Source organism: Muscardinus avellanarius (genome assembly GCF_963383645.1).
Source record: "Muscardinus avellanarius genome assembly, chromosome: 1".
Classification (NCBI taxonomy): Eukaryota; Metazoa; Chordata; class Mammalia; order Rodentia; family Gliridae; genus Muscardinus; species Muscardinus avellanarius.
The window spans coordinates 178,690,978-178,709,363 of NC_137786.1; the positions used below are offsets into that span (position 1 = coordinate 178,690,978).

The 18,386-nt window shown below is 48.4% G+C and overlaps 1 pseudogene across 1 annotated transcript; it reads right to left on the reverse strand.

Annotated features, from left to right (window-relative positions):
• Nucleotides 1-1,289: 1,289 nt before the first annotated feature.
• Nucleotides 1,290-7,290, reverse strand: LOC308258723 (folate receptor beta-like; annotated as a pseudogene). Its single transcript has 5 exons — nt 7,149-7,290; nt 3,404-3,590; nt 3,150-3,284; nt 2,792-3,009; nt 1,290-1,394 (listed from the first exon to the last, which is right to left on the reverse strand). The product of its transcript is annotated as a folate receptor beta-like (transcript).
• Nucleotides 7,291-18,386: the final 11,096 nt, after the last annotated feature.

An 18,386-nucleotide genomic window follows, 5' to 3' on the forward strand; every position in this document is an offset into this window, starting at 1 on the left:
GGGCCGGGGGCCCGGGCCTGAGGATCCGCCGGCCGGCCGCGCGCACCAGGGGTCAGGGCTCCGCCGCGCAGGCCGCCCCGTCTCCGCGCAGCCGCCGCCGCCAGCAGCGCCAGCCTCAACTTGAAGAGAAAGAAAAGTTTGTTCAGAGGCGGCGGGGGAGGGGCGGGAGGAGCGCGGAGCCGCGGCCCCCTCCCCCGCGCGGCCGCCCCCGCCCCGCCCCGCCCGCGGAGACGACCCGCAGGCCCGACTCCGACTCGGTGCCCAGTCCGCAGGCCCCCACCCGCGAAGGGCCCCAGCCTGCGCTGCGACGCCCCAGGCTGCCGGCACCCCTGAGGAACTCAGCCCTCCAAGGTTCGCAAGGAGAGACCCCAACCCCCTAAAAGTCCGACTCTACCCCTGATCCTTTCCACCGGGCTCCCCTTTGGCACCGCAGAATCGGGGTTCTCGGAGGAGGGGTCCGGGATGAGGCGGCGCCATCCTTTACCCATCACCCCAGCGAGCAAGACCCCAACTCCCGCGAATATAGCCCCTCCTTGATCTGAACCCCCAAACTCCGCGGGTGCGTCCCCGACAGACCCCGAGGGGCGGGCCGCCCACCGGAGCCGACCATGCACACCCCCGCCAAGCGCGGCCCCGGCCCCGGGAGCCCCCCGGCCCGCAGAGCCCCCCCCCGGCCCCCCGCCCTCCGGACCCCCGCCGCCCGGGGCACCCCCCGCCCCTCGGGACAAAGTTCTCCGGGTCCCCGGGCTCCGGGCTCGCCCCCAGCTCGGCGCCGCGTGCGGACCCCACCTCCGGGCGGCGCGGGCGCCTCCGGCCCCGGGAAGCTGCCCTGGACGCGGCCGGCCACTTAAGATGGCCATCGCGCCCCGCCCGCGCCCCGCCCGCCTCGGCGGCCCGCTCCGCGCAATGGGGATGGCGGCGCCGGCAGGGGCCGCTCCGGAGCGGGCCTGGCACCCGGCCGCGGCCGGACGGCGGCTATTTTTATTATTAATTAAGGAGTGAGGACGGTGACAGCTGTGTAAACTGTAAAGCGCGGCTGCGGGGCAGCGCGTATTCTTAGCGCCGCCCCCGCCCCGGCTTCTCCTCCCAGTCAACAAACTTGCGCCCCGGCGCCGGGGAGAGGGTACCGCGCTCCCCCCGCCACCCCCCGCGGAAGGGGGACGCGGCCGCCGGAAAGGGGGTGGGGCCCGCGGAGGGGTCTGGCCCGCCCCCTCCCAAAAAAAGACCTAGCCGGTGGCGGCGTCTCCCGGGAGTCCTCTTCCTGCCCCGCCCCTCCGCTCCCCGGCTCCTTAAAGGCGCAGGCCCCAGTCGGCCGTCCTCTGCCGCCGACGCCCGGGCGGCTTTGGGAGCGTCACTTTAACCTGGAAAGGAACTTTCACTTTGCTAAATTGAACCTGTTGACAGAGCCCGAGTCAGTCCTGAGGGAGCTTCCTCGATTTCAAATGATGTGCACTGGCTTAACCCAGCTGAAACAAAGCCAGGGTCCTGGACGGGGGCTTTGTGGAACCTGGCAAACTAGATAAATACAAGTCACTAAGAAGAGATCCTCTACCCAACCAGCAGTGTTTCAGATTCTACCAGGAACTGGATAACTCATCCTTCTATCTGTACCAAACTTCCCCATCAGTCATGCCCCTTTTGGTAAGAGAGGTCACTCTAGTGTGAGAGGGCACCAGGGTGTCAGGAAAAAAGATCTGGACCAAGAGTCTTCATATTGGGGTTTTAGTCCCAACAGGGCCACCCACCAGCGACCTGCGGGCTGTTTTCATACAAACCTGTGTGCGTTTGGAGACAGTTGTGACAAGGGTGTGGGGACAAAGACTTCTCCAAGAGGAACAGGGTGGCGGAAGACACAGAAATCGACTCAGGCTCAGCTACTGAAGACTGTGTGAAGATAGAACGAAGCCAGGCATGGTGTTGAACGCCTGTAATCTCAGTACTTGGGAGGCTGGGACAGGAGGATTGTAGGTTCCAAGCCAGCTTCAGCAATTAGACGGCCCTCTGAAACTTAGTGAGACCCAGTTTCAAAATTAAAAAAATATGCCAGGCGTGGTGGCGCAGGCTTGTAATCCCAGCATTTGGGAGGCCGAGATAGGAGGATGGCGGTTCCCCAACACCCTCAGCTACTCAGTGAGGCCCTTTGCAACTCAGTGAGACCCTGTTTCAAAACAAAGAATTTAAAAATAGGCCTAGGGGGGTTCACTTCCCAGTACTGAAAATAAATAAATAAATAAATAAATAAATAAATAAGAAAGAAAGCATATGAGCCCAGTGCATGCACATTAATAGTCCTTTGGGATTCTTTTGCTCCTGTGGCCCCTAAGGAAAGCATGGTCCGGGACTTCTTACCTATATCAGTTCCCAAGCATTCACTTTTCCTCAGTCCTTACCTACCTGGCTCTGCTCCTCAGCTACACAATGAGAAAACTGTATTCTCACTGGGAGGGGAAAAAAACTGGTAGCATGAAGGAAGGGCTGAGCTGGAGAAGTCCCATTCCAAGAGGCAAGTCCTAGAGCCGGGCCCGGTGGCACACACTTGTAATCCCAGCATTGGGGAGGCTGAGCCTGGAGGATCACAGTTCACGGACGGCCTCAGCTATATAGTGAAGCTACTTAGTGATGTCCTTTGCAACTCAGTGAAACCCAGTTTCAAAATAAAGAATAAAAAATGGGGCTGAGGGTGTAGCTCGGAGGTAGAATGCCCCTGGGTTCCATCCCCAGTAACATACACACACACACACACATACACACACACACACACACACACACACACACACACACACACACAGACAGGCAAGTCCTCAGCACTCAGGCCTGCAGCAGAGAACCTCACTACCTCCTCTTTGGGGTTGCCCAGGTCTGCATCAAACCACCTCTGGATGCAGTGGCCGCACCCTCGGCTGTAATTGTTGACCTCGTAGGAGTGACTCCAGAGACCCTCACGGAGGGCTGGCGTGGGGAAGGACTCAAATTCAGGGCAGATAGTCCCAGCTGGGCACTTACTGACTCCTGCAGGCAGAAAGAGACATGATGGGCACAGTCAGCTGTGGGCCCAAAGCTCATTTCTGACCATCCCAGAAATCCTCACCAGAACTGCAGCCTCCCCTTTTCCAAAGCCCATCTCCACGTCCTCAGCCCCAGGCCCTCACCCGAGGTCCAGTCCCAGCCTTGGTGCCAGTCGCTCTTGCAGGTAGAGGAGCTGTGACAGGCTTCCCACCGGCGCTGGCAGTCCTTTTGGCATAGGGCACATTCAGGATCCGCTCTTTGCACCAGCTCTGGTCTACCTGGGTGGAGTGGGGAGAGAGGGCTCCGCTCAGCCAGGGATGTTGGCAACCATAGCCTTGAAGGGACTGAGCCAGAGGGTGGCCTATGGCGGAGGGCGGGAGGTGGGGGGGACGTGTCCCTGCAGGATCCAGGGCCCCAGGCTGGCGAGCACTGGTACAGACAGGTAGCCTGTATGAAGTACCCCTTGCACGCGGGCTCCATGTTACCACAGTGATCCCAGTTAAAGTTGTACAGGAAGGAGGTGCCCTTGTGCACCTCTGGCTGGTGTTGACATGGCAGCAGGCGTTTTTCCTCCAGGGAATGCACTGGAAAGGGAAGCCGCTGGCCTAAGTTGCGCCCACACCCCACTTGCCGCTTTCAGCCTCACCTCTTTCAGTCCTTGCTTTCCTGCTCCCAAACAGGTTGTCCTGCAGACACTCACTGCAAGGGTCTCTCTGTCTTTGGCCTTTAGGACCCCACAGCTTAAGGGAGACACAATTACAATGCTATAGTCAGGGGGCTCCGAAGGCCCAGGGGAACCCTGTCTTGGGTATAATACCTATCATTTATACATCACTCCACAGTTTATAAAAGCCTTTTCATACCCGGGCACAGTGGCAATACCTATAATCCCAGTACTTAGGAGGCTGAGACAGGAGGATCGCAGGTTCTCAGCTGGCCTCAGCAACATAGGCCCTCCACAACTTTGTGACGCCCTGTCTCAAAATAAGAGAATAAAATAGGGCTGGGGGTGTAGCTCAGAAGTAGAATGTTCCTGATTTCCACCCCCAGTATCCCCCCCACAAGATTCTACATTTGTTCACTAAAAATAAGTGTTGTCAAGTTGGATGTGAAGGCACACACTTATAGTCCCAGCATTTGGGAGGCTGAGTCAGGAGGATAGCAGGTTTGCAGTCAGCCTCAGCTACTTAGTGAGGCCCTCTGTAACTTAGTGAGACTTTGTTTTAAAATAAAGAATAAAAGCCGGGCTTGGTGGCACATTCTTGTAATCCCCACACTTGGGAGGCTGAGACAGGACGATCACACAGGTTCGAAGCCAGCCTCTGCTACTTAGTGAGGCTCTCAGCAACTTAGTGAGACCCTGTTTCCAAATAAAATATAAACTAGGTCTGAGAGTATAGCCTGGAGGTAGAAAACCTCTGGGTTCCATCCCCAGTACCACCAATAAAATGAAATAAAATAAAGAATAAAAAATAGAGCTGTAGGTATAGCTTAGAGGTAGAACGCCCCTGGGTTCCATCCCCAGTACTCAAAAAAAAAAAAAAAAAAAAAAATCAGGCTGGTGGTGTAGCTTGGAGGTAGAATGCCCCTGGGTTCAATCCCCAGCACCAATAAATAAATAAATAAATAAATAAATAAATAAATAAATAAATTAGTGTTCTCAGCCAGGCATGGTGGCACATGCTTGTAATCTCAGTACTTGGAGGCTGAGACAGGAGGATCACAAGTTCAAGGACAGCCTCAGCAAGTAATGAGACTCATCAACTATTGAGACCCTGTTTCAAAACAAAAGTAATAATAAAAAAAAATAGGGCTGGAGGTGTAGCTCGGAGATAGATGCCCCTGGGTTCAATCCTCAATATTGCAAAATAATAATAATAATAATTAATAATAATAATAATAATAAATAAAATAAAGCCAGGTATGGTGGCGCATGCTTGTAATGACAGCATTCGGGAGGCTGAGACCGGAGCATCGCAGTTCGTGGACAGCCTCCACTACTTAGTGAGGCCCTCTGCAACTCAGTGAGACCCTGTTTCAAAATAAAAATACAAAATAGGGCAGGAGGTGTAGCTCAGAGGTCAAATGCTCCTGGGTTCCATCCCCAGACCCACAATAATTAATTAATTAATTAATTAAAAATAAAAGTAAAGTAAAAGCCGGGTGTGGTGATATATGCTTGTAATCCCAGTACTTGGGAGGCCGAGACAGGAGGATCACAAGTTTGTGACCAGCCTCAGCTACTTAGTGAGGCTCTGTTTCAAAATAAAAAATAGGGCTACAGGTGTAGCTAAGAGTATAGCCCCTGAACTCAGGGTATATCTCTTGATATCAATCCCCAGTACTGCAAAAAAAATAAAAATAAAAAATAACCATGCTTGGTGGCACATGCTTGTAATCCCAGTACTTGGGAGGCTGAGATAGGAGGATCCTAGATTTGCAGTCAGCCTTAGCAACTTAGTGAGGCCTCTACAACTTAGTGAAACTCTGTTTCTAAATAAGAAATAAAAGATTGGGGGGTATAACGTAGAGGTAGAATGCCTCTGAGCTCAACTCCCAGTACCTCCATAAATAAATAAATGAATAAATAAATAAATAAATAAATAGTATTAAGTACCTACTGTATACCAGCCACTGTTGTTTTTCTGCTGAGAATGCAGCAGAAAATAGAACAGAAAGAAATACATGCTCATAGACCTTACATTTTAGCCAGGGGAGACAGACAATAAGAAACTAAAAGAAATATGATCTATCAGAATATGATAAATGATATAAGGGAAAATAGAACAGGGAATAAGAATGTGGAATATGGTATGTGATGACTGTTGAAATTTTAAATAGTATAGTCAGGAAAAGCTTCCCTGGAAGGTGACATTTTGAGCAAAGAGGAGAGGGAACCAGACATGCAGTAACACAGTTTGAGTATGATTAATTTTTCTTGGTAAGAATTAAGATCAGTGTCTCCAATGGCTAGTCCAGTGCGAGACACATAGTAGGCTCACAAACATACTTGCTGGAAAAAGTGAATGAAAGACCTACTCTGATTTCCTAAATCTAAAACTAAGTCCTCCTTCTACGCGGATACATCATATTTTCACAAGCTCCTAGTATAGACTGGGCTTTCCAGAACTGAAAATAACCATGAAGTGGAAGGTGGTGTGTGTGTTCTGTTCTACTGGAGTAATGGCCATGTCATCCATGGCAACCTTGCTTATAGCATCCTTCAGCATCTACCTAGTCCACAGAACGCACCTGTACCAATCTTCATTTGTAGCCACTCTGTTCGTAATGGTGTTGTGAATAAAGCCAGACATGTGCCCTTTCCTGATGTCATACCAGAGAACTGACATGTTGACATATTGAGATATGTATTATTTTATTATAAATCTCAACTTTATGATAGTGCAAAAGCGATATGCATTCAGCAGAAGTTATACTTCGAATTTGGAATTTTTATCTTTACGTGGGCAAGCAATACACAATACAATACTTGAAGATGTGGGCAGCAAGTCACAACTCCTGAGATCACAAGAAGCAACAACCATGCTCTTCAGTCTACTGGGTTGCAAAGCTGTAGTGGGGCACACTTGAAATCCCAGTACTTGGGAGGCTGAGACAGGAGGATGGCAGGGCTGAAGCCAGCCTCACCAATTTCATGAGATCCTGCTTCAAACTAAAAAATAAAATAGTGCAAAGGTGTAGCTTAGAGATAGAATGCCCCTGGGTTCAATCCCCAGTACCATAAAAACAAACAAACAAAACCAATCTCCACCCATTCTCACCCTGATGTCTCTACAAGGGACGCTCACTCCCAACTAGTGTGTGAGTCTCTGTGCTTCCATGGGCCTCCCTTTGCCTTGTTTGTGTAATATGGAAAACATCGCCTACCTAAGTCAAAGAACCACTGGGAAAACAAATTCACGTAGACACACATGATGGTCCCATTGCCTACACGGTACCCTCTCCTGGGGAGGACACCCCAAAACTGCCTCAACCGCTCTCCCAACTCCACCTACATCTTCTCCCACAGCAGTAACTGAGAGTGTGGGGGTGTCTGACCCCTCTACCCACCACCCACCCTGGCTTCCTCCTCCCTGGTGGAAGAAGCCCCCTACCCAGCTGGAACCCCAGTCCCACCAGACCTGGTCCTGCAGCTTGTCCTCGGAATCCAGCTTTGTCTTGTGGTGCTTGGTGTCCAAACAGCGGGTTGGTCCTGTCCTGGCCGCTGCTTGTGGTGACTACCCAGGCCAGAAGCAGGACGGGTGGTATCAGTTTCCAGGCCATGTCTTCCTGTCCCTGCAGAGGGCGCTGTGGTTGGGGAGATCAGAGGCCCAGGAGGCCTCCTTCACCCGCTGCCTTAGTTTCCCCCTGCCCACAGCAAAGATGAAGTCTGCCCTGTTCCTTTAGGGCTAGGGTCCTGAGGCTGGAGTAGAGACACTAGAGACAGTCACCAAGGAAGCTCAGCTCCCTCACTCCCAGGTGTGGAGGATCAGAAGGGGATCTGGGGTGAGCCGGTGGGCACTGGCGGGGTCTTCTCAAGTTGGAGGAGATGCCTCACACCCTCAGCAGCTCTCTGGACTTTATGACAGGTAATTAATAATGCCTGTCTTGCTCCCTTTGAAAGGGCCAGGGACATTCGATGCCCTCGTCCTGTGTCAGCACATGGACTGCACAGACTCTGAATCATGCCAGCCTAAAACCCCATCAACCCTGCGGAGGTGGTGACCCAGCCTGTGAAACTCTCAGCTACGTCCTCCAGATTAACATGAAGATCAAGTGACTTCACCCACGGGGTGACATGAGGTTAAATAACACAGAAATGGAAAAAGCGGTGGTTTTTAGACATCTTTGTTTCCTCCAGTTTTTCCTTCTCTATTCTCTGAAAGCTATTCCCCATCTACCCATCTTGACTCCAGTTTCCTTTGCTGTCTGCAAATGCAACAGACTTGACCAGACCTCTCAAAAAACCAGTGCAAAGCCGGGCGTGGTGGCGCACGCTTGTAATCCCCGCTCTTGGGAGGCTGAGACAGGAGGATGACACAGGTTCGAAGCCAGCCTCAGCTACTTAGTGAGGCTCTCAGCAACTTAGTGAGACCCTGTTCCCAAATAAAATATAAAAAAGGTCTGAGAGTATAGCCTGGAGGTAGAAAGCCTCTGGTTTCCACCCCCAGTACCACCAAAAAAAAAAAACAAAAAAAAAAAACAGTGCACAAAGACCTCAAACAACAGGGTTTGGTGGACGACACCTGTAATCCCAGTATTTGGGAAGCTGTGATAAAAGGATCACAAATTTGATCCTTAGTAACTGAGACACTTTCTCCCTCCTTCCTTTCTTCCTTCCTTTCTTCTTCCCTCTCTCTCTCCTTCCTTCCTTCCTTCCTTCCTTCCTTCCTTCCTTCTTTCTTTCTTTTTTTTTTCTTTCTTGTGGTACTAGGGATTGATCCTAAACCCAGCAGCATTCTACTTCCGAGCTACACACCCAGCCCTTTTTTTTTTTTTTTTTTTTTTTTTTTTTTGGTGGTACTGGGGTTCCTGGAAGCCCTTCTACCTCCAGGCTACACTCCCAGACCTATTTTATATTTTTGAAACAGGGTCTCTTACGCCAGCGCGGCTGGCTTCGAACCTGCGCGCTCCTCCTGTCTCCGCCTCCCAAGTGGGGATTACAAGCGTGCGCCACCACGCCCAGCCCAGCCTTATTTTTTTATTTTGAAACAGGATCTCACTGAATTGTGGAGGGCCTCATTAAGTAACTGAGGCTGGCTGCAAACCTGTGGTCCCTCTGTCTCAACCTGCCAAGTACTGGGATTACAAGGATGCACCACCATGCCTGGCTGAGACCCTTTTTCAAACTTTAAAAGTATTGCCCAGCATGGCGCCACTTGCCTATAATCCTAGTACTTGGGAGACTACGATGGAAGGACTGCAGGTTGGAGGCCAGACTCAGCAGCTTAATGAGACTCAGTTTCAAAATAAAAATTAAAACTGGTCGTGGTGGCGCATGCTTGTAATCCCAGCATTTGGGAGACTGAGACAGGAGGATCACGGTTTGCAGCTAGCCTCAGGTACTTAGTGAGACCATTTGCAACTCAGTGAGACTCTGTTTCAAAATGAATAAAAAACAGGGCTGGAGCGGGGCATGGTGGTGCAGGTTTGTAATCCCAGCATTCCGGAGGCAGAGACCCAAGGACTGCGGTTCATGGACAGCCTAAGCTACTTAGTGAGGCTCTTCACAACTCAGTGAGACCCTGTTTCAAAAATAAAAAATACTGCCAGGCGTGGTGGCGCATGCTTGTAATCTCAGCATTTGGAAGGCTGAGACAAGAGGATAGTGGTTCACGGCCAGCCACGGAACTGGTCTTTCTCTTTCTTTCTTCCTTCCTTCCTTTCTTTCTCTCTTTCTTCTTTCTTTCTTTCTTTCTTTCTTTCTTTCTTTCTTTCTTTCTTTCTTTCTTTCTTTCTTTCTTTCTTTTCTCTTTGTAGTACTGGGAATCGAGCCCAGGGTCATTCTACCTCTGAGCTACATCCCCAGTCCTATTTTATTTTATTTTTTAATATTTTTTGCAGTATCAGGGATGAAACCCAGGGGCATTCTACCTCCAAGATACACCTCCACTCCTATTATTATTATTATTATTATTATTATTATTATTATTATTGTACTGGGAGTGGAACCCAGAGGCTTCATACCTCCGGGCTATACTCCCAGACCTTTTTTATATTTTATTTGGAAACAGGGTCTCACTAAGTTGCTGAGAGTCTCACTAAGTAATTGAGGCTGGCTTCGAAACTGTGGGATCCTCCTGTCTCAGCCTCCCAAGCGCGAGGATTACAAGCATGTGCCACCACGCCCAGCTTCACTCCTATTTTTTATCCTTTATTATGAAACAGGGTCTCACTGAGTTGCAAAGGGCCTCACTGAGTCATAGCTGAGGCTGTCCTCAAACCGTGATCCTCCTGTCTCAGCCTCTCAAATGCTGGGATTACAAGTGCTCCACGATGCCCGGCTTGTTTTTACTTTGAAATAGGGTCTTGCTAGGTTGATAAGAGTCTCAGTACTTGCTGAAGCTGTCCTCTAACCTGTGATTCTCCTGTCTCAGCCCCCCAAGTACTGGGCTTACAGACAAGCATCACCACGCCTAGCTAAGACCCTATTTCAAAACAAAATAAAGGCTGGGCATGGTAGCTCACACTTGTAATCTCCGATCTTGGGAGGCGGAGACAGGAGGATCACACAGGTTTGAAGCCAGCCTCAGCTACTTAGTGAGGCTCTCAGCAACTTAGTGAGACCCTGTTTCCAAATAAAATATAAAAAAGGTCTGGGAGTATAGCCCAGAGGTACAAAGCCTCTGGGTTATACCCCCAGTACCACCAAAAAAAAAAAAAAAAGAATAAGAATTAATGGGGCTAGGAGCCAGGCTTGGTGGCTCACGCTTGTAATCCCAGCATTTGGGGGGCTGAGATAGGAGGATCGCGGTTCAAGGACAGCCTCAGCTATTTAGTGAATCCCCTTGCAACTCAGTGAGACTCTGTTTCAAAATAAAGAATAAAAAATAGGGCTGGGAGTATAGCTCAGAGGTAGAATGTCCCTGGGTTCCATCTCCAGTACCTCAAAAAAAAAAAAAAAAAAAGGGATTAGGGATATAGCTGGGGGGTAGAATTACCCTGGTTCGATCCCCAGTACTGCAAAAAGTAAAATAAAATAAAATAGAGCTGGAGGAGTAGCTCAGAAGTAGAATGCCTCCGGGTTCAATCCACAGTACAAAAAAAAAAAGACAATTTTATTCTTTATTTTGAAACAGGGTCTCACTAAGTTGCAGAGGGCCTCACAAAGTGGCTGAGGCTGTTCACGAACCGCGATCCTCCAGTCTCAGCCTCCCAAATGCTGGGATTACAAGCATGCACCACCACGCCCCACTAAAGTTTCATTTCTTTTTAAAGCTGACTAATGCCGTATTGTATGTCTACACCACACTCTATGTACCATTCACCTGTGAAGAGGATTCTTGCCGACATTTACTTTCTGGTTTTGTTTTTAGAGTCGCCATCATGAGTGTGGGTGTCATCTCACTGTGGCTTTGATTAGCATTGCCTAGTAACTAGTGACGCGCAGCCTCTCCTGTCCTGTTTGCCATTTGTGTGTCTCCTCTGGGGAGATGTCTATTCACGTTGCTTCCGTGTCTAGACTGTTGTGTCTTGACTATGAACCTGAGTATGGGAGTAATTCTTCGAGACTGCTTTCAATTCTTTTGTAATACTCAAAAGTGGAATTGCTGAATCATACAGTAACACTATACTTACTTATCTGTTTATTTTGCAATGCTGGGGATGGAAACCAGGGCCTTACACATACGAGGCACGAGCTCTAACGCGGAGCTACGTCCCTAGGCCTGTATATTTAATTTTTGAGGAACTGCCTTATTGTTTTCCCCAGTGGCTGGGCCATTTCACGTTCCTACCAACAGTGCACAGGGCTCTCTCCACTGCCTCACCAGCGTCTGTGTTTTGTTTCTGTGGCTTATTCTTGTGGGAGGCGTCATAAGAGTGTAAGATAACATCTCATCGTGGCTTTGGTTTGCATATCCCTAAAGATTAGTGATGCCAAGCGTCTTTTCCTACCCCTGTTTGCCATTTGTGTATCTTCTTGGCAGAGATGTTTATTGTCTATTTGACACTTTTGCCCTTTTTTTAAAATTGGTATTGGGAATTGAACCTAGGGGCATTCTACTCCCAAGCAATACCCCCAGCCTAATTGTGTGTGTGTGGGGGGGGGAGGCTTTGCCTCCCAAGTACTGAGATTACAGGCATGCACAACCATCCCCAGCTACAGCCCCCCCCCTTTTTTTTTTTTTGCGGGTCTGGGGATGGAACCCAGAGGCATTCAACCTCTGAGCTACACCCCCTGCTCTATTTTTTTATTCTTTATTTTGAAACAAGGTCTCACTAAGTTGCTGAGGACCTCACTAAGTAGCTGAGGCAGTCCTCTGGTCTCAGCCTCCCGAATTCTGGGAATACAAACATGCTCCACCACGCCCAGCTCCCTACAGCCCCTTTTAAAGCTTTTATTTTGAGACAGGGTCTCACTATGGAGCACAAGAAGGCCTTGAATTTATGATCTTCCTTCTTCAGCCTCCCAAGTAGCTGGGATTCACTGTACAGAGCTGCTGTTTGCCTTTCACTAGTTTGACTCTGAAGTGTTTAGATGTATATTTCTTTGTTATCTTTTTGTGTGTGTGTGTGGGTCTGGGGATGGAATCTAGGGGCATCCGAACTTGGAGCTATGCCCCTGCCCTAATTTTTATTCTTTACTTTGAAATCGGGTCTCAGTAGGTTGCAGAGGGCCTCACTAAGTAGCTGAGGCTGTCCACAAACCTTGATCCTCCTGTCTCAGCCTCCCAAATGCTGGGATTACAAGCGTGCACCACCACGCCCAGCTTCTTTGTTATCTTACCTGGACTTTATTGATCTTCTTGGATATGAAGACTAATTTTTATTTATTTATTTATTTTTTGCAGTACTAGTGATGGAAGCCAAGGGCATTTTACCTGCAAGATACAGCCCAACCCTATGTTTTTAGTCTTTCTAACATTAAAACAGGGTCTCACTGAGTTGCAAAGGGCCTCACTAAGGAGCTGAGGCTGTCCGCGTGATCCTCCGATCTCAGCCTCCTGAATGCTGAGATTACAAGCGTGTGCCACCACACCTGGCTAAGACTAATTATTTTTATAAACTTTGAGAGGTCTTAGCCATTACTATTTATTCTCTTTATTCTCACTCTCCACTCCTTCTGGTATTCCAGTTATGTGTATTTTAGTGCACTTGATAGTACTGCCTTGGGTCACTGAAGTTCTCTTCATTCTTTTTATTCTTAATAATAAACAGAGCCAGGCATGGTGGCACACGCCTGTAATCCTAATACTTGGGAGACTAAGACGGGAGAATCTCAGGTTTGAGGACAACCTCAGCAAGTAGTGAGACTCTCATCAACCTAAGGAAACCCAGTTTCAAAATAAGAATAAAATAGGGCTGGGGGTGTAGCTTGGAGGTAGAATACCTGTAAATTCAATTCTTAGGCCAGGCATGGTGGCTCTTGCTTGTAATCCCAGTACTTGGGAGGCTGAGACAGGAGGATTTCACAGGTTCAAAGCCAGCCTCAGCTACTTAGTGAGGCTCTCAGCAACTTAGTGAGACCCTGTTTCAAAATAAAATATAAAAATAGGTCTGGGAGTGTAGCCCAGAGGTAGAAAGCCCCTGGGTTCCATCCCCAGTACCACACACACACACACACACACACACACACACACACAATAATTAATTAATTCAATCCCTAGAAGCACATATACAAACACAAATGATAGGAACCAGGTGTGGTGGCACATGCCTGTAATCCCAGTACCTGGGAGGCTGAGACAGGAGGATCACATGTTTGAGGACAGTTTCAGCAAGTAGTGAGACTCTCATCAACCTAGCAAGATAAAATAAAATAAAAATAAAATAGGAACGGGCGTGGTGGCACACACTTGTAATCCCAGCATTCGGGAGGCTGAGACAGAAGAATCAGGGTTCTCAGACAGCCTCAGTTACTTTAGTGAGGCCCTTTGCAACGCTATGAGACTTTGTTTCAAAATAAAGAATATAAAATAGGGCTAGGGGTGTAGCTCAGAGGTAGAATGTCCCCTGGATTCCATCCCCAGTACTGCAACAAATAAACAAACAAATAAATAAAACAGGTCTAGGGGTGTAGTCCAGAGGTAGAAAAAAGGTTCCTGGGTTCCACCTCCAGTACCACACACACAATAAAAATTTTATTTGGAAACAGGGTCTCACTAGTGAGACCCTGGGTGGTTTCTTTTTTTTTTTTTTTTTTGATGGTACTGGGGGTGGAACCCAGGGGCTTTCTACCTCTGGGCTACACTCCCAGACCTTTTTCCTATTTTATTTGGAAACAGGGTCTCACTAAGTTGCCAAGAGCCTCAGTAAGTAGCTGAAGCTGGCTTCGAACCTGTGTGATTCTCCTATTTCAGCCTCCCAAGCGCAGGGATTACAAGCGTGCGCCACTACGCCCAGCAGAAGCGGGGGTGGGGGGGGTTTCTTGAGAAGAAACTCGGCATTTCCTTACCGGGTTCTTGTCTACGGTGAGCGAAGAAAGAAAGATGGCTGAACACCCCAAAGGGGCTGTCGGAACTCTGGGGTCCAGTAGCTGTCTTCAGGACAATACTTGGGAGTAGCCCAAGCCAAATGCCTTCAATTACAGGCTGCTTTCCTCCAGAGTCCACGCGTCACTACCCGAATGTAGCCCGAGCCAAGTGCCATCAGTTACAAACTACTTTCTCCCAGGGTCCACGCGATCTGCCAGAAAAGAGGTGCAGGTCACTCCTAGGGGCCCTGGTCGGCCTTGATATCCAGCAGAGGCCTTCAGGTCACTACCCGACAGTATCCCGGGCCACATGCCTTCATTGCACTCCACCTTCTCTCAAAGCTAACACGACCTGCGAGAGAGAAAAAAGCTTCCCAAAAGAGGAGGGAGTCCCTGAGAGGGAAAAACCCAATTTGGTGGCCGGCCTGAGGTTTTGCCGATGTCTGCGCGTGTCCTCTTTTGGTTGTGGTGAGTTTGGGATCCCGGGAATTCTGGGAAGCAGCTCTCAGAATTTGCATAGGGTATTTGCAAGTCCCTTGAAGAGTCTCCTTTCAGAAGTGTCACACTTGCTCCGGTGATGGCTCCTGGGTTTTTTGATTAGTAAACCGATGACTTTGTGAAGCTTTGGTCCTTCTTATCTCTGAACCTTGGCCCTTTGCCTCTCAGGAAATTGACTTTTTTCTACCAAGGCCTCTTTCCTATCTGCCTATTTCCTTTCTATCTCCTCACTAGGTTGCTGAGAGCCTCACTAAATCACTGAGGATGTCCTAAAACCTGTGATACTCCTATCTCAGCCTCCCAAGTACTGGGATTACAAGGGTGTACCATCATACCTGGCTTTATTTTATTATTTTTTTAATTTTGAAGCAGAGTCTTTCTAAGTTGCCTGGGCTGTCTGTAAACATGGGATCCTCCTCCTGTCTCAGGCTCCAAATACTGGGATTACAGGTCTGTGCCACCCGGCCCTGCTCACCTGCAAATCTTTTTTTTTTTTTTTTTTTTTTTCAGTACTGGGGAATGAACCTAGGGTCATTCTATTTTTTATTCTTTATTTTTATTTTGAAGCAGGGTTTCACTTAGTCGTGGAGGACCTCACTGAGTAGCTGAGGCTGGCCACAAACCTGCGATCCTCCTGTCTCAGCCTCCCAAATACTGGGATTACAAGCCTGCACCACCATCCCCAGCTTCACCTTTAGTTCTTTTTTTTTTTTTTTGTAGTGGGGCTGAAACCCAGGGGCATTCTATTCTACCTCCTAACTACATCCCCAGCCCCCTGTTTTTTATTCTTTATTTTGAAACACGGTCTCATGAGTCATAAAGGACCTGATTTAGTAGCTAAGGCTGTCTGAGAACTGTAATCCTCCTGAGTTGGCCTCCCAAGAGATTACAAGGGTATGCCACACACCCGGCACTCACCTTCAATTCTTGATTGCACAGGGTCTCAAAATCACCAGAGTTGAAGGACTGAGGCCTTCTCATCTCATGTTTTTTCTGGACGTGCCCACAGTTTAGCAAATGTGTGGATTTCTACATTCCCAGGAATACATCAGAGCTTTTTTTTTTTTTTTTTTGAGGTACAAGGAATGGAACCCAGGGGCATTCTACCTCTGAGCTACACCCCCAGCCCTATTTTTGTTGTTGTTGTTTTTATTCTCTATTTTGAAACAGGGTCTCACTGAGTTGCAAAGGACTTCATTAAGTAGCTGAGACTGTCTACGAACTGCGATCCTCCTGTCTCAGCCTCCCAAATGCTGGGATTACAAGCGTGCGCCACCGTGCCTGGCTTGTCAGAGCTTTTCAAAGGCCTGTGCAGACGTCTCATTCTCTAATAGTTCTTTTAAGTGTTTTGTTCTGCCTCTTGTTTACCTCAAGTGGCATTCCTGCCTCCAGCTGCTGGGCTGCCATTGTGTTGCTGCTGCTGCTGCTGCTGCTGCTGCTGTAGACAAACACAGTAGAGCTGGCTTTTACTGAGTGATCTCCAAGTCAGGTCCAACAAGGACTAGCCCTGTGAATGAGGCCTGTTTTGGGGGACGGGGTCTCAGTATGTGGCCCAGGCTGTCCTCCAACTCCAGAGTCAAGCGATTCCTCCTGAGAAGTGGAGTGCAATCACGGTGCCCAGAAGGAGGCTTCTACAGGGAGGGGCTGAATAGGGCAAATAGTGCCAATTCTCTAGGGACAGGTTTTTGGGGACACTCCAAACCCATTCTGCCCCCTCTAGTGGCTGCTAGGCTGCTGATTTTCCTGGCTGATTATAGCTGTGAAACCTGACTGTGAAGGCTACCGTGGGGCTGGGGGTGGGGAGCGAAAGAAAACAGCGAGTAAAAATACTGCCAGGCTCGCTGCCGTCATCTTTCTTGAATAACCATTTCTTAGATTTTTTTTTAAAGCTTCAGCTAATCGCAGGAGTTCTGGAAAAGTTGATTCTGACCATTACTGCCAGTGTTCTTGTGGGTTTTATGGGGAATGGATTTTCAGACATCCTTAGTCTGCCCTTCTAGAAGGCTGCTTCAGATGACTTCTATTTTAGGAAGCTTTAAATAATATTGGTCACTCATAGTTGAAAGTCTATTCTTAACACGAAGAAGTAAAGTTCATGTTCTGTTTCCTGTGTGTTTTCCCCCAAGAACAGAGTTGAGGTCCTTATCCAGACTGAAGGTGAACTTTCACTTCCCAAAGGCATGTTATTTTTCACTTTTTTTTTTTTTTTAACTTTTGTGCTGACTCATATTAAACTCCTCTTGGGTCATGATTTAACATAAAACAGTAGAGGGGGGGGGGGTTCTGGGGATGTAGCTCAGTGGTAGAATGCTTGCCTCGTATGTGCAAGGCCCAGGATTCAACCTCTAGTATTGCAGGGGAAAAAAAAAAGTACAGAAACTATGTTAACTGGGTATAGTGACACACCTGTAATCCCAGTACTTGGAAGCCTGAGACAGGAAGATCACAGGTTTGCGGTCAGCCTCAGCAATTTAGCAAGGCCCTCCACAACTTAGAAACTCTGTTTTAAAAATTATATATCAGCCGGGTGTGGTGGTGCACGCTTGTAATCCCCGCGCTTGGGAGGCAGAGACAGGAGGATCGCACAGTTTTGAAGCCAGCCTCAGTTACTTAGTGAGGCTCTCAGCAACTTAGTGAGACCCTGTTTCCAAATAAAGTATAAAATAGGTCTGAGAGTATAGCCCAGAGGTAGAAAGCCTCTGGGTTCCACCCTCAATAACCACCCCCCCCCAAAAAAAAAGGAAAGTGCCTCATGCACAGAGAAGACTAGACACTCTGGTCCCCTGGACCTCAAGCTTTGTATTAGAATCTTGAGGCAGGCTCGGTGGTGCACACTTGTAATCCCAGTACTTGGGAAGCTTAGACAGAAGGATGACAGGTTTGCAGCCAACCTCAGCTACTTAGTGAGGCCCTCTGCAACTTAGTGAGACCCTGTTTCAAAATAAAGAATATGGAGGTGTAGCTCAGAGATAGAATGCCAAAAAAAAAAAAAGAAAAAGAAAAGCTGGAGTGAAGCTTGGAGGTAGAGTGCTCCTGAATTCAATCCCTAGTACCACAAAGGGGAGCGGGGGGAGTTCTGCTCATGGGGATGGAATATGAGAACAAGCTGGTCTGCCACCCCAGGGTAGATGTGAAAATAAGCTGGCCCCAGAATATGTCTCTATCAGCCATTCAGATGAACGGTCCCAGGGTCTTCTTCTGAGTCCTGTCAGAGACCAGAAAAATAGAAGTCTTCCTGTCTAGAGAAGTTAACATTTTTTTCTTTTTCTTTTTCTTTTTTTCTTTTTTCTTTACTTTTTTCAATACTGGGGATGGAACCTAGGGCATTCTACTTCTTAGCTACACCCCCAGTCCTATTTTTTATTCTTTACTTTTAAAACAAGGTCTCATAGCCGGGCGTGGCAGCACACACTTGTAATCCCGCGCTTGGGAAGCAGAGACAGGAGGATTGCACAGGTTCAAAGCCAGCCACGCGTGCTGGCTTAGGAGACCCTGTTTCCAAGTAAAAATGTAAAAATATGTCTGGGAGTGTAGCCCGAAGGTAGAAGGGCTTCCAGGAACCCCGGTACCACAAAAATAAAATAAAATAAAATAAAATAAAATAAATAAATAAAACAAGGTCTCACTGAATTGCAAAGAGCCTCACTAAGTAGCTGAGGCTGTCCCTGAACTGCAATCCTCCGGTCTCAGCCTCCCAAATGCTGGTATTACAAGCATGTTCCACCATGCCTGGCTAAGCCCTAAATTT